Consider the following 24,485-nt stretch of genomic DNA (forward strand, 5'->3'; position numbering starts at 1 on the left):
TGTATACATACATATATGCATATGTATGTGTATATGTAGAGAAATCCACAAATATGCATATGTAAATAATATTTAATTGAGATGTGAATATGTTTTAGTATGTCTGATATAGTGTGGCATGGGCCTCTTAAAATATGGTCTTTGAAAAGCCCTGCTCAGCTTGCAAACATTGCAATTTGTTATTCCTTCATTCAAATGGATAAAATTGCTAAGTATGTGTCACTTAAGTAAAGCCAAATAAAACTGCTATTATGCACGGTTCTTGAAAGCATATAACTTCCTTCAAAGAACACAAAAATGTAGTCGAGGAAGCCAGTCATTTTAAAACAAGAGAAATTATGGCATAATTTTAAAAAGATAATTAGCAAATGGCAATATAAATAGGGGAGAGAGAAAAAGGTGATTCTGGAACTGCTATAGGAAAGATCACATGAAGAAGCTGGGTCTTGGGTTAGGTCTCAGAGTGGGGCTGAAGATGTGGGTAAAGGGGGAGGAGTATGTGCTAGAATCGAGGGAATGATGGGGCAGGCAGAGAGGGGGGTGTTGAGAGAGGGGCCACAGCCTCAATATCTTTAGTGAACTTGGCTGTGCACATTCATAAAGGATGCTGGGAAGAAGCTTTTACTGGTAATATTCGTAATATTTAATTATGTAAGTGTTAGTTATTTAACATTTAATAGCTAAAATTTTCTCTGTCCACCTACAGAGTCAGGAGCACCAGTAGATTCTTGAGAGAGCAGCCAGTAATGGGCCAGCATCAAAGAAGCTGATGAGGGACTTTTTGCACCCCCACAACTAAAGAAAGAAGATATTGAGGGCCCAGACTAACTACTTCTTTATTCTATTCTGGGATGTCTTCAGAAATCCTTTCTTCGTGATGTGCAATGGATGCTATCATTTCAGTCACCATGATGTCAAAGTGGGAATCGATATTTGAGGGGAGGGAAATATCCCAACCCTGACCATCTACTGGTAAGACTAGCCTCTCTTGTGTTGGTGGGACTTTTATATTCCAAAGAAAGAGTTAAAAAATCAATCTGTGTTCTATGCTCCCACCACATTTTGCTTCTATTATTCTGTAACGGATACCTCCTTCCTTGTGTTAGCATTCAGTGCACACATGAATACCCCATATTGCTCACATGTGGGCAAGGCAGTGGTGTCAGAGATACTTCATCTATCTCTGTATGCCCCATACCTAGCACAGGGTCTAGCCATTGGGAGGTGCTCAGTGAGAGGAATAAATGGGAAAAAAAATCATATGAATAAATAAAGACAACAAAACTGCACACTCCTACAACTGATGTCATATCTACATACATATATGCATACATTGAGAGAGAGAGAAAAAAGTGTTTAATTTCCAGAAGAGATATACTTTAAAAAATTTTTACAGATGAGCAGTAATGCTGGTTTCTTCACATTGCAGAAATTGTTATTGTGAACCACTGTTTCCAAATACCCACCTGAGTGTAGAAATGAAACTTTGGTCCTAATAGCAGTAGTGGGTTTGTGTTTCTTGTTCTCAGATTACAGAAATAATGAGGTTAGTGTTGTGTGGAAGGAGAATTTTCAAAGAACACAACTGGGTCCACATCTAGCACCCCCAAAGGTTGCTTTTGTAATTTTAAAGTGAGTGTTGTCTTGGAGGATGAATTTCTCCTCTGCAAAACTAGAACATAATGATATCACTATTTACAGCAGTTGCTATGAGGATAATACACATGACAATACTCTGTTAATTGTTAAGCATTATAAAAATATAAGAGAAAAATACTGTGTTTGCCTCAAATTTAGAACTCCTTGCTTTTTAACACTCTGCAAAGCGTTGAATGGAAAGAAAAAGGAATATCCTACAGATTGAAAACCATGCAAAAGAATCCATGCCTTCATGGTTACCTCTCATCCAGAACATTCCCCCATATCCTGGCTGCAAACTCCATGGATTTCCGAAACAAAAGATGTTACTTTGTCTAACCTTTGACTCCTCTCTGATGAGGAAACAAAGCCTCAGTAAAGGAAAGTGGCTTCTCCAAGTTTAGAGAATGGGATCCCTCATAGGGGAATCTGAACATGCTCTGAATCCTAACTCACCTCTTTCTCCTGGGCCACACTGTCCTCATGAGAAAATATGTCATGTTTCTGCATTTCAGGTTGTCCATGTTTTCCTTTATTCAGTTTCCTATGTGAACAAAAAGTATGGCTGAGGGTTTTGTGGGGAGGAAGTTGAGGCCAAACAATGTTCTTGCTTGTTTTTACAGCATGCACCATGAAATTAGGGTAATAGAGGTTGAGATGTTGTAGAATCTAACAGAAAGATGATAGGTTTTGGAATCAAGCCTGGGTTTGAATTCTGACTTTTACCCCCGTCCCATGCCCAACCCCCTAAGCACATACAGCTTACTCTGAAATCATGGGAAAGTTATTTAAATTTTGTAAGTTTTAGTTTCTTTTGTAAATGGAGGAAATTGATAGAAATCAAGAGTTGTGCTGTGGATAGTTAATTGAGCTCACATTTGCAAAGCACGTAACACAGTGCTTGGTTCATAGATAGTCAGTGGAGATGGCTATTTTCTTATAATAGTATGATTAAAGAGTTTTATGCTATAGTCCATGGTTCTCTGCTTTATCTAATAATGGGATAGTAAAACATTTCCTAGAATAGGGAGAAAAACAAAAGGAGACTATTAGATTTGTATAAGCAATTTCATCTAATTTTGGCTAGTTCCTAAAATTAGTTTTTTTTTTTAAGGCTGACCACTAAATGCTTTTATGATTATACAAAAGCACAGAAAGAGCACTTTGGATTAATAAATGCTTGTTAACAAGCTAGAAATATGAAACAAGATTTATAGATGATAACACTACTATGGTAATGGTTTTCTACAAAACTCAGAAAAATTTAAAAATTTGACTATATGAATTAATATTCCACATGCATACAACACAAGAAATTTAATAGACACAAATTTATGATGATCAGTTTTGGACAAACTACCCAAAGATGGAGGGGAAGGATTACTTAAGTTGTTCCCAGAAAGCGTGGTGAACCACAATCTATCTGGGAGTTCACAACGTCACAGTGAACCATTGCTACACACTCACTGGGATGTGTTCCAAGTGGCATGTCATATATAGCCCGTGAGGGAGAATGTTTCATCTACCTCATGCATTCTTTAGATACAAGCAACAGATTCAGGTATGGCCTGGCACTCACATGAAGAACAGCTGTTATTCAGAGATGAGAAACAAATATGAACAGAAAGATGGAAAATAGTTGCTATATGAGACATATGAAGTCAGGTATAAGCTTTGGTTTGTAGCATCTGCTTTGAAGCAGCAAAGTATTTCTTTCTAGGGTCTTTGATTGACATTGCATATAACAATACTTTTCTTAGTGGATTGTTTAAAAATATGTTTGGTCGCACTTAACAACAAAGTTTCAGAAGCTCTAAGGATATACATATTTTGTTTATCTATTACACAGAAAAAGTAATTAGTTTGGGGTCGGTATGATAGCTCCAAGGTTATCAGAAATTTAGTCTAACTCTGTTTAAATTTTCTACTTCTTTCATACATAGCTTCTTCCATCCTCAAGTTTACTCCATGTCATAAGATATGAGCTGGGGCCTGACCACCCCATACACATTTCAGGTAGCAGGAAGGAAGAAGGAGTTCAGTTGAGTCAGTCTTAGAGCTTTTGGGGAAGCTCTGCCCACACCTCTACTGCCTTGACTTGCGTTTTATAGATCATTGACCCCTAATAGCTGCAAAGGAGGCTGAGAAATTTCATATTTTATCTCTGCCCTTTGCTGCACTGAATAAAGTCAGGGGGGTGTTTTTAAAACAGAAGGGGAGAATGGGTATTACGTAGGCAACTAAGTCTCTTCTACAATTGTGCTTCCCAGCTAACGTTCAAACTGGAACTTCACCGGTTGATGTGATTTCCTGAAGTCAGAGATAAAATCTCTTTGACTTTTACAAAAAAAGTTGTATTCCTGAAAAACATTTAATACTGATTTACAGTTTGTAAAGAATCTTCATACATATGAGCTATTTGATTCTCACAGCAATCATGGACTGCAGAGAGAAAATGTAATAACTTACACACCATTGAATACTATGCAGCCATAAAAAACAATAAGATCATGTCTTCTGCAGGGACATGGATGGAGCTGGAGGCCATTATCCTTAGCAAACTAACGCAGGAACAGAAAACAAAATACTACATGTTCTCCTTTGTAAGTGGGAGGTAAATGATGAGAACACATGGACACATAGAGGAGAACAACACAAAATGGGTCCTATCAGAGGGTGGAGGGTGGGGTGAGAGAGAAGATCAGGAAAAATAACTAATGGGTACTAGGCTTAATACCTGGGTGTTGAAATTACCTGTACAAAAAACCCACATGACACAAGTTTACCTGTGTAACAAACCTGCATATGTACCCCTGAACTTAAAATAAAAGTTAAAAAAGGAAATATTTTGTGGACATCATCAAAGAATAAAATAAGCTTAGAAAAGCTTAACAAATTGCCAAAGCCTAACCAGTTAGTAAGTGGATGAAACAAGATTTAAACCAGATCTGACAGACTCCAAAGCCCACATTCTTTTGTTGGAAAATTGATTAACAAGCTGTCAAGTCCCCCTAATTATTTTTTAACTAGGAAGTTATGATTTTCTACTTATTCTATCCTTTATTTGTAACCAACTATGTCTTTAAAAAAAAAGGTTAGCAAAATCAAAATTATTTAACTTAGGGTGGGGAAAGGAAGGAAAGGAAAGCAAAGAAGGAAAGGAAGCTAGCTCACATGTATTATTTACTAACTTCTTTTTAAACGCATGACCTTATTCTACCCTTCCAGCAGCTGTGTTGAGTAGGTAATATTATTCCACTGATGAGGAAACTGAGATCAGAGAGGTGATGAAACTCTTGTAAGCTCATCCTGTCAGTAAGTGACAGATGAGGATTTTAGCACCACTCTTTTTGACTCCCTACCTGAACTTTAATTTATTAATATCTCAAATTATTTGAAAGGTTGTTTCCTGATTATTTATCCATATGGAGGTGTGCAATAATGAAGAGACAAAATAAAGTAAAAGCTATGTTAGTTGAACAGTAGAACTTCTGAATAATGAGAAGAAAATCAAACAAAGAATAACAGCCTGTAAATATTTGAAGTATTTATTACTGCCTCTTTAGGAAGATCTCAAATGGCCCTTTGTCCTAGTTGGTTTAAACATACATTTGTTTTAAAGAGGAACGGCCTATGGTTTTCTCAACTGACATTTTTTAGTTTTAGGTTCACAGTAATAATAGCTAATACTGAATACTAATATATGACTAAGGTTACTAAATATTGCATGAGATATAATTATATATATACACACATACATATATATGTTATTTATCTTAAATTCAAATTTAATGGAGTTCCTATATTTTCATTTGCTAAATCTAGCAATCCTATATGTGCCTATATGCATATGGCTTCATTTAATTCTTGCAACAGCTCTTGATAGGGTTAGATAAGGTTATGGATATCTAGGGAGGTTAATTTCAAGATCACACAATTACAATATGAGGATTCACATTCATATATGTCTGCCTCATAGTCTATGGTCATAACATATTTTCTCGAGGGTTGCAGATGAAAACAACCTTGACATTCTCTAACCATTAAATCATTTAACTATTTATTGATTATTCTAAAAGAGGAGAGGGAGCCCATGAAAGCTGTAAAGAATAAAAAACCTGCCTCCTGAACAAAGGCTAAAGTAGGTGATGCTTTTAATATCTTCCAGATCATTAAGAGAAGCAAAGAAATGTCCTTTTTGAGAATCATTAAAGCAGTAGTTCTCAACGGGGGGAGACTTTCACCCAGGGGAACATTTGGTGATATCTGGAGACATTTTTGGTTGTCACAATTGGAGGTACTACTGGAATCTAGTGGGTAGAAGCCAGGGATGCCAAACATCCTACAATGCACAGGTCAGCAAGTCAGCCTCCACAACAAAGAATTATCCAGTCCCCAAATGTCAATAGTGCTGAGTTTCAGAAACCCAAATTAAAATAATCTGTTGAGGTTTTAACATTTTTGTTTTTACTTTAAGATGCAGAACTGCATGCAGAGAGTTGGAGGGTGGAGGTTTGGGGGCTTCCATGAAGGGTGTCTATATTCCAAATAGTAAAAAAAAAAAAATATATATATATATATATTCCTGGGTTCTATGGAATATGTAGGAGAAGCTGGCTGGAGCCCTTTGGAAACTGGCACCTAACAGTGTGTCCTCATCATCTTTAGCAATCAAAGCTGGTCTTTGCTGTGCTGTCCTTCCTGTGTTTTCTGATGGTTCAGTTTTCTTCTTTGTGGTGATACTTGCATTGGTTATTGATAAGGTTTGGCTCTGTGTCCCCACCCAAATTTCGTATTGAATTGTAATCCCCACATGTTGAAGGAGAGACCTGGTGAGAGGTGAACTGATCATGGGGGGAGTTTCCCCCTTGCTTTTCTCATGACCATGAGTTCTCAGAAGATCTGATGGTTTAAAAGTGTTTGGCAGTTCCCCCTTCATGCGCTCTCTCTCTCTCTCCTGCTGTCACGAAAGATGTGCCTTGCTTCCCCATCACCTTCTGCCATGATTGTAAGTAAGTTTCCTGAGGCCTCCCGGCCTTGGGGAACTATGAGTCAATTAAACCTCTTTTCTTCCTAAATTACCTACTCTCAGGTAGTTCTTTATAGCAGTGTGAAAGGGGACTAATACAGTTATATGCAGACTATGCTGTGCACTGCAATTCTAATCAAAGTGTATCTTATTTTTGGACAACTCAGTTACAAAGGCCACACGTGAGTGAGCATGGAGGAAAGTTGAGACTCCAAGTGTCCCCCATCTGCATTTGACCCTTTTGTCCTTACACTCATACTGCCTCTCCAGATGTCCCTGTCTGTCTAAACGTTGGGGAAAAAGGGATTGTAACTAAAGGACTGGATTAGCATAAAATGCATGGAGTTAAACTACCTCAAATTCAATCTCATTCAACTGATTTTCTCAGTATGTAACCATGGACAGTTTTTAAGAACCTCTGAACACCATATTTATTACCAGCAAAATGCAAATAATTATATTCATCTCACAGGGTTGTGGTAAGGATTATGGAAGATAAAATACCTTAGAGAAATTATTTTATAATTTAAAAAGCATCATTTAAACAGCTTAAAGTCGTTATAGACTATTTGCAAAGAGGGTTTTAAAGCATATGTGTTAGGCTAAAGCAGCTATCCATGTTTGTAGTTTATTCTTTCTATTGACAAACTCAATTTTATGTACCATGATGGAGAGAGCATGCCCTCCCTCAACCAAAGGAACAGGACTATTTTGCTAAATGTGTTTGTTTAAACACTTTCTCCTTTTTTTGCTGGGTAGGTGGCAGAGAGAGCAAAGTAACTTTTTCTCCAAACAAATAAATGCAAGAAATACCCCATTCTGGTTGACAGAACTTGGTAAACAATGGCTAGCTTTTAAATGTTGATGGCCTTAGGGTACAATTGAGTTTGAGTGGTGCCTTCAGCATCTCTTGACAGATGAGAATTTGTAAAGTGAGAAACACCAGACTGACCTTGGCTCTGTGTTACCAAAATCAAACAGACACGATTCTGAGTGGGAGAGCCACCCTCCTCCAAGGAGCTGAGCAGGGGTTCGGATTCTAGTGCAAAACATTTCAGGGGCTGGATTCTTTAAAGTTTTTTTTTTTTAAGTGGAGGTTTCCATAAGGGCTATATTAATTTCAGGATTCTCATTTTTTTCTGGTCCATGTCAGAGTTACAGAACACACAGAACCAGAGGGAGGCTGATGTTGAAAATGGAGAGACATGAGTAAAGAATAGAAAGACTTGCCTGAAGTCGGATTTAGATATCTTTTCTCTTTCCTTCCTGCCCACCCTGTTCCTCGCAACTTACCGTACTGTATTATTGTCTGTCTACTTTCATGTCCTCTTCCCCATGAGACTGTGAACCCCTTGGGGACAGGGAGAGAGTCTTATTTATTCTTTAACCACAGCACTTTGCATGTAATGCCTATTATATAGTTTGAGCTCAATAAAGGAGGCAAGGGGAAGGGAGGAAGGAAGGAAGGAAAGAAGGGAGGGAGGAAGGGGAGGAAGGAGAAAAGAGAGGAAGGAAAAAAGGGAGGGGGAGGGAAGGAGAATGTAAGGAAGGAAGGGGTTAAAAATGAAAGAAAGAAAGGAATAAGGGAGGGAGGGAGGGTGGAAGGAAGGAAGGAAATAAAAGAGGGGCAAAAAGAAAGGAAAGGAGAAAAGGAGAGAAACAGGAAGGGGAAAGGGAGAAAGGAAGAGGTGGCTTGATTAAATTTGATCTTGGACTAACAAGAGTAAAATGAAATTCTTCAATCCAATGAAGTTTGTCAGACAAATGGTTACTACCTTAAAAAAAGTTCTCTCTCTATGAGAAAGCATAAAACAAACTCTAGTTCTGCAGCAATTTCCCAGGACCTGGCTTAGCACCCTCAGGAACCTCATCCTTCTTGACTTTACCTTCCCACCCAACTCTCTTGGTCTCCTCATGAGCTCCCCTCAATTCCTTGCTTATTTGCCCTGGTGTATTGGCACTTATATTTCATTGTCCCCATTTGAATGTGGTGACCCAGTTCTGGATATGTCTGTAACCTGGCAGGAAACCCACAGGACAGTGCTCCCAACACCATCACAGGTGCCTCTCTTATATCTCTGGGCATAAGGGCACACACTGGTGCTGTGCCCAGGTTCCTGGACACCAGAACCATGAACCCTGCCCCTCAGAAAGAGAATTAGAGAATGATGTTTTCAAATAAGGCCCCATCACCAGACAAGACCTACAAAACACTGGCAGTACATTCCTATATCAAGCCACACCTGAAGCCAGCACAGACCCTGGATTCAATCTACATTTGCAGAAGTCAGTGAATTCTCCTTCTGCTTATGCCAAGGTTAATCAAGATGCCTTCACTAACTGACTGATAGCATGAGTGAAGCAACATTTGTCTGGCTTTAAAACTTAGGTTCCTTCTGAATGACAAGGCTGTTCCCACAAGGTTCCATCCCCAGGTCTCTCTGAGGGTGTTTTGGTGGGTTGTCAGGCACACTTGCCCTAGAAAAGCTGCAGAATTCCTCTCAATACTTCAGCAAGAACTGATCCATGATAAATGATTTGGATATTGAGCTTTCACTTAATACTTATCTGGAATATTCCCTTGAAGCTGAATAACTAGCCATTGAAAAGCAACTGCTATATGCCATTCCGATGGCTCAGTTGAAGCAAATTAGTGAACTCTCCTAATTTTCAGCTGATTCAATCATGAATGGAAGTTATGAGTTGCTGTGAATTGAACACTAGATGTGCTATCTGTGTGGTTGGTATTTTACTTGCTTCTTGATGGGCACAAACTGTCAAGCCCAGGGTGTCCCTTTTACCAACTATCAGAGCCTACCACTAGATAGCTAGTATTAGCTTTAGTGTATCTGAAAAGCTTTCAGATGAAATAATAATAATAAACACATTTATCTGAAGGAAGCTCTAAAGCATACATAAATCTTTTTATGTAGACTAGGCTAAAGTAACAAAAAAAGTTTATATGTGTATCGTTCAATATGATACGAGTTTATTTCTAAATAAGTTAATGGCCAGGATGGTTTCAGGTATGTGAGTGGTGAGGAAAGTGACTCTGCTCCATGGGGTCTTTCAAGAACTTTAGGATGATAGCAGCTCTGCAACCGTCAACGTGGTGCTTACAAAGTTACCATGGTGGGGCGGGTGTGGTGACTCCAGTTAGCTTTAAAGATTAAAAGGCATGGAGGAAGAAAAATGAGAGGTTTTAATGGGCCACAGCTGGAAGTGGCACTCATACTTTTATTGGCTGGGGCTTAGTCACATGGTCATTTCTAACACAAGGGAATATGAGAGATGTAATTGAACTAGTTCCCTGCTCAGGAAAAATGGAAGAGTAGATTTTTATTGTACAGATAAAGTAAATTTCTGTTAAAGGCAAAAGAGAATTGGTTGATTTGTAGAGAAGCATTGGTTTCCCCAGGAAAATAAGAAACAGGAACATGTTGTCTGGGGGTTAGGATGGGTGTAGTAGGAAGACAGCAGTAGAGGACCAAAAGAGAACGTGAGATGGTTGGAAAGTCCATCTCTGCCACCTCGTTCAAATGTCTGATCACCAGCATAGTGATCAGGGAAGTAAGCATAGTCTCTAGGATTCTTATTGCCACACAGTGAAGGCAACTCCTCCTCTATAAGGTCTATGTAATTTGGTATCTCCCTCACAATAAGAAATTGAAGTTGTAACTACAATCTAGAGAACCTTGCCATGCCTGGAGCCCATGAGAGAGGTCCAGTTGCAGAGGCAGGATATTTCCAAGGGCAGTGGTGTTTTGTGATTTAGGAGTAAATGAGTAAGTGAGTAAGGAGGTCAAATCCCAGTTCAAAAAGAAAAGTTTGATTTAATAATTGGAAAATAGTCAAATGAATAATGGCAATCACCATAATGACTACATAGACCCTTAATATGTTCAAAAGCAGTGAGCTTTAAAAAATCTGCATGCACTTGCATTTTTTCATCTTTCTCTACTGTTTTCATTCTAAAACCAAGACGTAGGTGGAAAATTTTATTAGCATCTGGGTGAGGCCCCGTGCCAGTCTTGAAATATTTCATTAATCATTGAGATTCTCACCCTCTTTTTTTTTTTATTTTTTAGAACAATGACTCACCCATAGCTGCACAACAGTCAGGACAGAGGTAACTGAATTTTACATTTTTAAGCTCTGCTTCTTAAAAAAAAATCTTCACTTCTGAAATATAAGACTGCTTTAACTGAATATGTATGTGTTTATGAGAGAGAAGTGGGAAAAAGCAAATTAACTGCAATTGAGAAGTGATACTTATGTTTAAGATTTTCTTTCCTTTCCAGTTTTCCGTATTAGTCTTACCCACCTTTTCCCCTTGGGGAGAAGGAGTCCAGGGAGCTGCTGGAGGCACCTCTCATTGTTTGTACTTCACCACTTAATTGAAAGTACACTGGGTCACATACTCTCCCATACCTTTTATCCAGAATGTTCTGGAAAAAAACACAGTGAGAAGAGAAGAGGCAGAAAGAAGTACTTGGGAATCAAGAAAGAGGTGACGTGACAACCTCTCCCTTCACAGGAGGCTCACTCTAACTGAATTTCTTGTCTGTCACAGCACATGTCCGGAAAATTTCATTTTAATTCGCCTCAGCTGGGACTACAGTTACTGTTTGAAAGAAAGAACAATCAGCAAAGTACCTAGGAAAGAAGACATCTTGCAACACTCTTCAATTTCTTCTTAAATGCTTGGGGGAAACGTGAAAAATTTTGATAAATAGGAAAACAAAATTGTTGGCAATAAAATTAATAAACAGCTTATATTTTCTTCCTTTCAAATTTACTGAAGTTTTAATTAAGAGTTACACTTTCCTCTACATGTCATCAGCTCTCCCTGAAAAATTTACAGATTGATTGGCTTATTAGTAAATGGGCTAACATCTCCACACTCATATCTAGACATATAGAATTGTGCTGTATAACATCTATACATGTGGGAAGACACTTTGTCTTTTTCCATCAGGTGGACCCGCTCGGAAGAAGGCATCCCTGGCCTCTGTCTTTTTTGGCTCAGGTGATTGGGAGAGTTATTCTATTGAGTTTCCAGGGCTTACAGGCTCCTTCGTCTCCTGTAAGTCAGTGCACAGTCTGGCTTGCTCACCCAGGTCAGCAGCTGCAGGAAGAAGAAATGGAAACTCTCTTCATTGTCATCAAGTCTCTTTCTCTGCCAAAGAACAATTGATCCCTGCAACTTCTAGCAGAGGGAAGAGGCTTTCCAAGGACAGCAGAAGGAAGAGACAAACTAACCCAAATGATCAGCATCCCTCGGGACAGGGAGTTGTCCAGAAGCGAGCAGTAACAGGAGGGAGAGAGACGAGGGCAGTGGAGATGCAGGAGGAGCAGAATGTCCTGGGCTAGCCTTTTAGGGGCAGAAACCCAGGGGAGGTCTGAGAACCTCACTGAGATACTTCGACACTTACTGGGGCTCTTTCAGTAATATAATGTGATTTTATTCCTTTTTAAATATATTGCCCAACCTGTTATTGGAATCAAAGGAGATCTAATTCTAATTAAGCAATAAATCCTTAAGACAAAACTTGAAGAAGTAGCCACAGGGATAGTTAGTCATCAATGGTCTTTGATGAGCACTACTTCAACTTTGGGGCTCACAGAAAAGTACTCAGAAATGTGCCTAGACTGTGCTGGGGCCAGGCGTGTGAGCTGACCTCACACACGTGAAAGTGAAAAGGAATTAAATGGTTAAACAGGAACCCCTGAAATAAAGACGAAGTTTACTACTAACAAATTCTTTCTGAAAGGAATACTAAATCATGTACTTAACACAAGAAGAAAAATAAACCCAGAAGGAATGAGATCCAACAAGAAGTAATATGAGAAAAGATGATGGTAAAATATGGTGGTATGTCAAAATCATATCGACCACAAATATCAAAAATATTTGGGGAAGTTAACGTCAGAGTGTGATTTAATTACAAGGCAATCAAAACACAGAGGATGAGAGGAGGAAATTGAGAGGGAAATTAAAGCTTTCCAAGGTTCTTGTCTTATTTGGGAAGAGAATGAGATATTAATTTTAGAGTTGGTTAGAAAGGTATAAATTTAAGTTTTCATGTAACTTACTATTTTTCTTTTATTAAAAAAATCTCAAAAGCAATTATAGGATTAACACTGATTAATTCTGATTACTGAATACTTGGATGATTGACATTTTCTGCATCTTAAAACTGTTCACCAAATTTAAAAAAGAAAGAGTAAGGAATGGAAGAGAGAGAGAGAGAGAGAGTAAGGAATAGAAGAGAGAGAGAGAGACAGAGAGAGAGAAAGTCCCAAGTTATGGGGCAAACTGCTGAGCTTTGAGAGGAAGTTGCAGAACTATGTAAATGAAAAGAAGCCATTCTGAGGCTAACTGGCAAAAGAGAACAGTGACTTTGTATAGAACTGTTTGAAGGAAGCACATCTCTACGTAAATCAATCTATAAAGACAGTTCTTAGGGGAGAAAGGTAATTCCATGGGTAAAAGCTTAAGATTTTCTGTGTATAATAACAAGGAAATAATAAAGTAAGATGGCAGATGGAGAACAGAACCTAAGACAAGTAAGGGAAATCCAAAACAGACATGTTCTAGTACCTCCGACTCTAGCTAGGGGCTCCCTCAACAATTAAAATAAGCAGGATTTCAAACCTTGTATTAAAATTCCTGGTGTTTTACTTGAAATCAAGTGCGCATATCACGACCATTCAAATTTCTGAGTTATGCCCAGTCTCACGTAGGACGAGGGCTCAGTTCTTCTCAGTGCTTTTGTCGTCTTCATAGTGTCCCAAGTTAAAAGTCTCTGCTGGTGGCTGGGTGCGGTGGCTCATGCCTGTAATCCCAGCACTTTGGGAGGCTGAGGCAGGTGGATCACGAGGTCAGGAGATCGAGACCATCCTGGCTAACACGATGAAACCCCGTCTCTACTAAAAATACAAAACAAAACAAAAAATAGCCGGGTGTGGTGGTGGGCGCCTGCAGTCCCAGCTACCCGGGAGGCTGAGGCAGGAGAATGGCGTGAACCTGGGAGGCGGAGCTTGCAGTGAGCCGAGATGGCGCCATTGCACTCCAGCCTGGGTGACAGAGCAAGACTCCGTCTCAAAAAAAAAAAAAGAAAAAGAAAAAGAAAAAGAAAAAAAAAATCTCTGCTGGTTCTCCTCTAGATGGATACTAGGCCAAGGGAAGCTAGTTAACTATTCAGTTAGGTTCTGGTAGCAAGCGTATGCAGCCCATAAACCAATCAACTTGGCCATTCACTCCGATCTAACAGTGGATTTCTGACTGCATCTTTGTGTACAGGGTTACTACAGGCTAAACAGGCTAAGATGGGAGTGAGCACAGGAAGTGTGTGGCGCGGCCTTCCTGGGCATACTCCACATACTGCACGGAGAACACCTGAAAAATGCTTATGTGGTTGAGAATGACTTTCAAGCCTAAATATACTTTGCCTAATTAATCATTTAAAATGCAGTTTATATGAATAATAACAAATGACATTTTTAGAGAAGTTTACAGAGTGCCGTTATGAACGTGGTCTCTCTCAAATCTCCTGAAGGCTGTAAGACAGATATGTCTTGAGCCTTTCCCAGCAACTAGAATGTGGGGAAGGACCTTTTATAGGCCCTGCAACCCCTAGACCTGAACATCTTGGTCACCTATTAAACGTTTTCATTTTTGGCTTGTTACTTGTCTCCCCAGTTTTTTTCTTCCTCTGGTTAGGGTTTATTTGGCCAAAGTAGCCATCTATTGTTGCATCTTGGGATGCACTTGAAATAGTCCCTGCGCCCATCAGCCCATATATTATGAACACTGGGCTCTTGGTTGTCTTGTCCAGAGTGTGGCTTACAGCATAGCCTAGCCCAGGAATGAGCACACAGATTTCTATGAAGAATCCTTAGCTTCCTATGCTGATAGATTATTATTTTGGTCCTTGAAGGAACGGAAGGACTAAAACTGGATATTCTATTGGTATGGTGAGTTTCATCTCTATAGAGATAAAGACTTAAATTTTCTCCTTGATCCTATAGTCTTGTTCTGTCTCTAGGGCTGCATGGATGGAAATATACTTTTTTCATTTTCTATTGAATCTGCTTTTAAAAACAGATTAAACAGGGTGGGAAGTTTATTTTTTCTATTTTTGGAAAAAGCATAGGATATTTTGTTTCGTGAATTCTTGGAAGATTGGTATTTAAGGCCTTTTTATCCTTTTCTGGGAGATTTATAAAATTCAAATTCAATATAATTTTGAACACATTTAACAACTGAATTTATTCAGTTTATCTATGTGTTATGTTCATAAAAACAACTACACTTATATCTATTAATTTGTAATTTTTAAAGTACTTTCTTTGTGCAGTAGCTATTTCTGTTTCAATGATACCCACAGGGTGAACAGGAATGAAAATAATTTATCTTTCCTGCTCACCCTGTGGGTATCATCAGAACAGAATGATAGAGAAGCTTAGAATCATTGAGATTAAGTCACTCGCTCAGGGACACATAGCTGGTAAGGGACTGGAAAGAATCTTTAGGCTCCTAACACAGTAGGCTTTCTCCTAAACTGCATCACCTTGTGAAAATATTTATGGAGATGTTAAAGGCCATTATATGGCAAAGGAGGCTAAAAGTGAGCAACATTTTGGCCATTTTCACACAGGGAAGCTTTTGGCCTTAGCTTCCTAAGCATTACCATTGTCCACAAAATAAACACTAGCCTCTAAATGTCCACTTAACCTGGCCACCCGGCAGGTAAGGCCTCACATGGCCCAGAACGCTTCCTCCACCTATTTGGGATTACCTCAAGGGGGACCCAACTAGACAATCTTGTTCTTCTAAATGAAGCCTTGGGGTGAAAGTGTCTAAGCACAGACTAAGTAAAGTAGCGTGGTAAAAAGGTGGGCACTGGCATCCCAAAAAACTTGGCTAGACACACTGAAGGAAAGGCCCCATAGACATGGTCTATACTATACTGGTCTGACCACCCCTTGAATAAGACAAACATTGAGCGTGTGTGTGTGTGTGTGTGTGTGTGTGTGTGTGTGTGTGTGTGTGTCTGTGTCTGTGTCTATGTGTGTACCAGACACATGCTTGGTGTTCCTTCATTTATCGTTTTATTCATTCCTCTGGGAAGTAGGCATTGCCAACCCAATTTAGAGAGAAGGAAACTGAGACCTAGAAGTGTCTTGCTGAAAGACACACCCCTTGTGAATGGCAGAGCTGTTAAACTAGAAACCGGGTCTGTCCAAATCTGAAGTTCATATTCAGACAGTTCATTTAGAGCTCAGTGGGAGGCAAAAGAGAATCATGGTTAAGGTCATGGCGAGGGAATACCTAGATGCTTTTCTGTTGAGGGAATGGCTTTTGATTGAACTTTTTCTTTTCAGGCTCAGGGGTACTGTGTGGAGTTGGAAGGGATGGAAGAATTAAATATCAGGGTAAAGGTATCCAGAGAAAATGGTTTCAATGGCTTATTTTATAGCCATGTCAAAGGTAATTGTGTCCCAGTATCTGTTTCACTACTTAACAGCACACTTTCAGGCAGATTGTTAAACATTATCCTATTAAGGCCAAATAGTCACTCTGTAGGAATGAAGTTTTGTACATATTCTTGTTCCCATAAGTTATTAGGAAGTTTAAAAATTGTCCATTACTCAGTGTGAATTGCCAAAAGGAAAGGCATAGAGCAATTTTTCATTTTTTTATTTGGAAATCAGCTTGGAACTGAAATGAATAAACAATGAAATGCATGTACTTTAGTCACTTTGGATGTTAGAGCTGGAACACAGGTGGGAAGTCACTGGCCCATCCCCTGTCTCTGGAAGGAGCTCTGGTTAAATAGACACAGGTCTGCCGTACTGCAGCTGTTCTCAAAGAGGGGCAATTTTGACCCTACCCCCCAGCCCCTAGGGAATATTCAGTAAAGTCTGGAGATATTTTTGGTTGTCACAATCAGAATGTGCTAGTGTCATTTAGCAAATAGAGGCCAGGGATGCTGCTAAGCATGTGACCACACAGAACAGCCCTCCATAATAAAATATAGTCTGGCCCCAAATGTCAACATTGCCAAGGCTAAATTATCCTGCCTCACTGAGACAAAAAAATAGGGGCTACCCTTGGAGTAGATTAGTAGGATGCAGACACTCAATATGCCCCTAACTCTCATGTCTATCACCTTCCAGGTATAATAGAACAAAGTTAGCAAAGAAGGAGACCAGGCTAATACTGGACCTAGAATACATTATGCATTTTACTGTGTGCACTTCAACTTGACCTCTGATCAATTTCCATGTGTTTCTGCAACACGAGAAAATCTAGCTCTACTAAATCACTCCTCTTCAACATCACCTGTCACAAAGCACTACCATTTACAACGCGCTTGAATTTCTAGCCAATAGGTCTGTGCAGAATGTACATCTTAAAAAAATAATGACATTCTGGACAGTGAGTTCCCAATCACAGCCTACTGCAGGAAATTAATAACTTCTCCGAGCAGCTGTTGTAACCACTGACTTCAAGAAATGATAGTGTAATATTAAACTGCAGATTACCATCTTTTGAGGGAAATAATCTCTTTAAAATTGTCCATTCTCTGGTTTTAATGAGAAAATTGGACATTGGAATATTGATGTCAGAATAATTAATTACTTCTCACAGTTTCCATTTCAGGTTACAAGGGTATTTCAGGATTTACAATGTGTCTAATGCAATTCTGTATCCTGATTCAGATATTTGGGGATACTGAGGCAAAATTACTCATGAGCAGCAGAACAAAGGGTTAATGTGAGGGGTAGAAAGATGGCACCTTCTTAGCTATACCCTTTGACAGCCTCTATACTGCTTTGTCTGCTGCTTCAAGACAGACTCTGGGAGATAGCTCGGAGGCTGTGCTCTAGTTCCAGCTAGGCCTAGCATCACTTCTAACCAGAGACCTAAAGAGCATTTGAGGCATTCCATAGAGCTTTTAACAACAATTTGAGTCAACCCAAATGGAATATTCTGTCAGTTCTGGCAAACAAGATCACTGATTAGCAAGAGAAACCAATCTAATTCCCAAAGTTTACCCCACTACCAGGCACATGGGGATGGTCAGAGCATCAACGGAAGGGGACAGAACCCTGCACTGGCAGTTGGCACCTCTTCCCAGCTCTACTGCTGACCTGGATGCCTCTCCCATCTGCTCTGTGCAGTTCTGTCATGGTTCAATGAGCAGGCTTTTGTAGGTGTCACTGAGCCTAAGCCTTCATGCTCAGCCAATCCATGAGGCAGCAAGAGGACATGGGTCTGCAGCCTTGGGCTGTCTCTCGGTCTGTCTCAGGGAAACCTGGGGAAGGAGGGCTCAGTGCTGAGGCTTTCTGCGTGGCTCTGGCAACCCCTTGTAAAAGGCACACATTAAGCTTGTTCTGTGCAGTGATTTACAAATGAGAGATGGAAGGGAATGGGAACAGAGCTATGACAGAGGAGAGAATGGCACATGAGCAAAGGCGAAGTTTGCTGAGGGATGGCAAGCAGTTCAACCAGGTGTAGCAGATTGTATGTGGAGGAAAGAACAAGTGACTGGGTTAAAAAAGTGGGTTGAAAAATCTGGGAAGCCAGATTGTAGAAAGTGTTGACTGCCCAGTGAAGGAGTTTGGGTTTTCCATTGTCTTCGCCGGGCAGTCAAGGCATTTATATGACTTCACATTTACGTGTTGACACCTCTGTCTCTTCAGCTATAGAGTGGGATCTTTGAAGTCAGAGGCCTGTTCTTTCCCCCCCATCTCCAGGCCTCAGACAAGGCTGAGGTGGACAGGTGGTGGAGAATCCACTCTTTTGCTTTCAGATAGGGCTGCTGTAGGACAGCCCAGCCTCAGGTCTGTGCTGCAGTGTAAGCTGAGCTCCATAGTTTCATTAGGGAGCAAGGACTTGCACCGAGATCGCTACTCCAGCCAAGAAGCAGGTGAGATGACCATGGGACATCCCTGCCTTCATTTGCTTCTGTAGCTCTGAAGGTATTTTTCTTTCCTCATCTAAAAATCAGCTGCAAATGTGAGCCCAGGTACAGACATTATCAGGCTGGCTCACACCCAGATTAGGCTGGCACCTTTTTTTTCTGAAGTCTATTTCTAGAGCAGTATCACTGTCCAATGTTATCAGGAGCTGGAGAGACTTGAGCCCCAATGCCTTTCCCAGGATGGAATCACAGGGCAGTTGTGTTGGGCAACAGGAAGAGAGCAGGATGGATAAGGAAGGAGGCCCTTGAGGCATCAGGCCAGAGAGGAGAAGTAAAACCATTGAGATATGTTTCCCTCTTTGCGTAATCAAAAGCAGGTTACTCTACTCTGAGCCACCAGTTCCTCAACTTTAAATAGGGATTACAAACCTACTTTGCAAGAATATTATAAGAATTAAACAGAATCATATATACAACCTAGCATGGGGCCTGCTATCATGGACCCTACCTGCATGCCATGATGATATGCAAAAGGCATCTGCAGGCCTTTCTCAATCCATTAAGTTCAACACTTAATAATCAAATAGAATATCCAGCCAAATCTGACTCTGGGGCCTCTAAATTCCACCTGATTTTATAGTCAGTTAACAGCAAGGGTGTCTCCCTTATTAGTGAAGCATAGGGGCCCTTTACAGCCTTTGTGTCCCTGAGTCCTTGGCTTCTAGCACAGTGCCTGTAGGCAGGACATTACAAAATTATAATCCAAATCCAGTTTTTTTTTAATTAAATGATTTCTATTTACAAAACAGGACTTTTTTTCTGGGTTTTCTATTGACCACTCCACCCTGATTTTAAAATCTAAGGAGGAAATGACCCGTGACTCTGTGATTACCCCTCTCACTGGAGCTCTGTTAGGTTTGCAGAGTCTCTGCCAACTCCTAACATCTGGCACCTGACCTCACTCTTCCAGGATTCAGTTTCCTCATCTGTGATAGTCCCTTTCTGGTCTTGCAAAATGTGTTTCTGTGCCTTTTACAAGAACATGTTGGACTAAAGTTTCCAGAGACATAAACTGTCAGACCTGGATGGGGTGGGGGACCTCATGAGCATCTGGCTCAAGTTTCCTAACTTCCCTTGAATCTCAGATCTCTTTGAGAATTTGATGAAAGCGGTGACTGCTGAACCTAGAAAAAGGCACCAGAAGGCACAACGGTGGATGCAATCTCAGGGGTTTCGTGACTCTCCTAAAGCCCCTCTGAGGATCCCAGGCTAGGAACCCTTGGTCTAGGTTCAGAAACCAAGGCTCAGAGAGGGGAAGGCTTGTTCAAGGTCATCCAATAAGTGTGTGAATAAAACTTCAGCTCTTGTTGCACATTTTGCAGTGACTGTCTGTCATACATGCACACATGTCAGCATTACTGTCTGAAAGCATTTTTCATATATATTTTCTTACAGCAGCTCCATAAACTCATCTGAATTGGTATTATTACAAGTGTCTGAAATACATGGACACCATAAGGACTCTGTAACTTCCCTAAAATTCAACAGTTAAGAGAGAGTACAGGTTGGACTTTAAATCTGGGAGTCCTTATTCAAACACATTTGCTCTCTGCCACATCACAGTTCTGCAAACAACCTAGTGTAACCTTAGGGAGAGTGAAATAGAGGCAGAAAGTGGCTTGACAAAGAACCACAGGAACAATGCAGGTGGCTGATTAATCCAGACAGGGAGCATCTAGAAAGGCTTCATGGGCCTTGGATGGGATGGTAGAAAGGGCAAGGAAGGTTTTGTCTGCCTGGAGGAATAGCATGGGCAACATTATTCCAGGTACAGTAAAAAAAGACAGAGACATAACTTCATCATGGGAATATGGAGGTGTGTGGAGAATAGCAGGTTTCCCAGTCAGTGAAGCTGTCAAAATAAACAAATGGAATCATTACTATTCTATCACTTTAGCAAGCACCACCATCAACACCCTAGTGGCTATTCTTCTGTATTTACATGGGGTAAACTAGTTTCCTATCCAGGATCCAAATGCACTTTACATAGTTATTTTCATGGGGCTAAAGTTTGCTTTAATACTTCTTAGCAGGAGGTCACTTGTTTCCTTTTTCTGAAATCTTTCCATACAGAAAGCACTTTATGAGGAGACAGCAATTTATTACAAAGGGTAATGAGGTTTTGTGTATTGAGTCATTCAAGTGTAGCCACCTGCTGGCAAAGATGACATTATATCTAGTGGATCTTCATGCAGTGTAAGAATGCTTCAAATATAAGTGTCTGTAGCTATATGATTGTGACAATTCTAGAGGTCAGCTTACCACAAAAGAGATTTGCCCCTGAGATCCTAGTGCCTGGAAAAGAAAGTTTTAGAATTAAGTGTAGTAAATTTTATAATGGTTGATCTTGTATATGTCCCAACACAATTTACTCAATTCCTCTAGAAGGAAGCATGGATTTTTCTAGCCAGGAAAAAGCCCTATCTCTGGACACAGGACTCTTTCTCACCTCAGACTGCCTTTTAGGATGGGGGCATCCCATTTCCACCCTAAATACTCCAGAAACCTGTTGTTAGTTTTTAAGTGCACTCTATGCAAATTCATTTGTTTGGTTATTTGGCAATTCATTTATTCATTTCCTTATTTAACAAGTACTTACTGAACATGGCCACGTGCCACCTTGGGAACACTTTGATGAGCAAGGTAGATGTGCTCCCTGCCTCCTGGTGCTTATCGTGCACCAGCAGCATTAAGCCCCAGGACTCTCCTGTGGATCTGAGGGCAAAGAGGATCTTCTTGTTTCCTGTCTCCATTTTCATAATTTCTAGCCCTATTCTGATCTCCAAACCAGTGCTGGGCTCTAAGTTTGGCAAAGAGGGTCATCTGTCTTTGGAAGGTGTGGATAAGGGCAGAAAATCAGTGGCAGACTTATAAATGTATGAGACACCCTGTCCTCTTCTTCTCCTCAAGGCGACAATCTATCTAATCACCAGGACCCAAGGAAAGCCAGTACAGTTAGTGTTAGAAAAGGAATCCCTTCTTTCAGTGCTGGAATTGACAATATCATTGACCATGTGGTAAGGTAAGCTCCTCCCATCACCTAAAATATCAACTCAGTCTTTCTGGTGCTCTAACCCCTATCTGTTCTTAAGAGCCCAGTTATGTTTCTCACTCCACCAGGCCCCCTTTCCTGACACCCAGCTTTCTCCCAGCTCTCTCCTCTTATGAACTTCTATAGCCTTTGCCTGTGGTCCCCATAGAGATATGCTGCTTGTTTCTTTAGTCAGATTGCCAGATGCTTGTCTAAGGGGTCTTATCCCTTGTTCATATTGGAGAAAAAACGCATGCAAAAAATTCTCTTTGACTTAAGTGTAAAGCCACTAGACTGTGGCTTCTTTGGAGGAGGCAGACTAACACAGTGCTTAAAAGAGTGATCTCTTGAGTTAGACTGCCTGGGTTCAAATCTTGCAACTATATGACTTTTAGTAAGCCAGTTAACCTTACTGTGCCTCAGTTTTCTCATCTGTGAAAGGGAAATGACAATAGTACTGACTCCTAGCATATTTGCAATAATTAAATTATTCAACCTAAGATAGAACAGTGCCTGAAACTTCAGTGAGCATCAATAAAGTTATCATTACAGTCTCGTGCTTAAGGATAAGACATCGCTCAACAACACCCCGTAGAATTCTAAACAAATAGATGTAAATGGGAATTTAGAAGTAATATGATACAATCTCCTATCTGATCCTTAGAATTGATTGGTAAAAGAATAAGGAAATAAACCTAAGCCTTTAAAAATAATCTTAAAGGCCTTTGTGGATCTTTAAATACCAGCATATTAAAAGGAGCACAATAATTGGACTCGCGAGAATACTCACTCTTGAAACCTTTGGTCACCATATAAGCAGTTAGACTTTCCAGAGGCCGCCATTCTCTGAGAAGGCCCAAATTAGTCCTGGTGGAGAGACCATATGTAAAGGCCCTGAAACTATGTGAAGAGAGAGAGGGACAGAGGCCTAGCAAACCTCAACTGACATTCCTACAGACCCTTCTTTTCTAGATCCTGACCGCAACGGCAGGAGAGACCCTATGCCAGAACCGTCTAGTCCCTCTTTTCTCAAATTCCTCAGAACTGTGAGATATGACTCAGAAATTGTGAGATATAACAAAATGAGTGCTATTATTTTACATCACTAGGTTTTGTGATGATTTGTTAAACATCAATAGATAACCAGAACAGATTTTTATTTCTCAATTGAAATATTTCTTTCTTTTATTTCTCCCTCCAGGAGAGAATTCAGGAGAAGTTTCAGTCTGGTTAAAATGGCCACCTCTTCCCAGGTCCTTTGTACATTAGTGGGAGGGAAAAAGGTCATTTTATCTTGTAAGAAATCAAATAGTGGACTTTCCCTCTCCCAGAAAAACAAGGAGAATACATACACAAAATTATGCTTGCTTTAAATCGAATGCCATTGTGTCATAGTGGAGCATGGGGGAAAAAGTTGTGCTGTGTGACCCTGTGAAACACAAAGCTTGTATTCCCAACCTGGGGAGCAGTGACTCTTCTCGTTCTCAGCCAGGCAGTGGATTGGGCTTGATGCTCGTGGTGCCCGCTTTTCCACAAGCTTTGGGCAAGGATCCCAATGAAGGCTCTGATGGTGATTGCGTGCTGCATTCCTCCTTGGACCCCTTTCCAGTATGATGAGCTCTAAGGAAGCAGCACATAAAGCAGCACAGGAAATGCAAGACATCTGTACTGGAGCCTGGGAACACTTTCCCCAGTCCCCTTGCTGGTGTGGTCCTGGCATGGAGCTGGGCCTCTGGAGAAATGAATTAAAGAAACAAGTCCAGTGGAGAACATGGGATTCCACTTCCATTCATCTTCCTTATTTTGCAAACACCGCATTCTGCAAATCCCATGCCAGTAAAGCTCTTGGATCAGCCCTCAAATTCTTCTGGATCCTTTAGGGAGGAGATGTCAGGGCTGGCCAAGAATCTAAGTGAAAACTGATGACAGAAGCTGACATTAATCAGCTACACAGTATGTTCTTCCCAGCAGGTTTCTTCCAATAAATCAAAGGCCAGCAAATCCGAGGGGTGTTTAGCCATGAGAGAGCAACTGTTTGCTGTTCTCTTTCCTTGCTAAAGATGATGAATCTAATGTTTAATTGAATCCAACACTGGTGGCCGTGGGAGTATTTGCCGTAGGTGTTGGGTGCACATACCATGTACAGTCACATTTCCTCACAGGCCAGGGGCTTTATCCAAGCATCCCCCTGCTACTCGTGGTTCACCGTCTATATTGATGTTTTCTGGCCAAACAGAGTCACCACCCTATCTATGATCTGAAACAGACTCACTCTTTCAAATTGGAGTACTCAGGCTGTTTTGGTGACCAAACAATTTATTTTCCTTCCTGTAAGATCTAATTAAGATACTTAAAGATATTAATGTAATAATGTTTGTTTAAAATCCAACTCTTTCAACGTTAATATGTGTGGCAGCAGGAGTGCTGGATTCAAAGGACACAATAGCCTTGGGTCTGAGGCTTTGCCCTACCCATCCTACCCATGCTACCTGAACTACCTCATTTTGCCTCTCTGAGCCTCTTTTTTTAATCTCTAAACTAAGGATTGAAATCTATGCCATTGATTTGTGATAAAGATTAATGAAGAAAATGGCTTGTGGAGGCTGTTCTTATGCTGAGAAATCACTATGAACATAAAGAATACAATTATTATGATTTGTATCATTAATAATACAGTATTTTCTAAGGAGCATGAAAAATGGTAGTCATTCATATAGCAGGAAGTTCTGGAGGAGAAGCATGAGAAAAGCAAACCCTAGGGTCTCAACAAATCCAATACAAAACTCTCTTC

At 40.3% G+C, this 24,485-nt stretch overlaps 1 long non-coding RNA gene across 1 annotated transcript in view; it reads right to left on the reverse strand.

Moving 5' to 3' along the window:
• Positions 1–24,485, reverse strand: part of LOC104004893 (uncharacterized) — a 172,265-nt gene that overhangs the window by 15,084 nt on the left and 132,696 nt on the right. The window contains exon 11 of the long non-coding RNA XR_010149624.1: positions 2,095–2,182. This is a non-coding gene — a long non-coding RNA (uncharacterized LOC104004893). The remainder of the gene's footprint in view (positions 1–2,094; positions 2,183–24,485) is intronic.

The sequence above is a fragment of the Pan troglodytes genome, chromosome 12 (assembly GCF_028858775.2).
Source record: "Pan troglodytes isolate AG18354 chromosome 12, NHGRI_mPanTro3-v2.0_pri, whole genome shotgun sequence".
In the NCBI taxonomy this organism is placed as follows: domain Eukaryota; kingdom Metazoa; phylum Chordata; class Mammalia; order Primates; family Hominidae; genus Pan; species Pan troglodytes.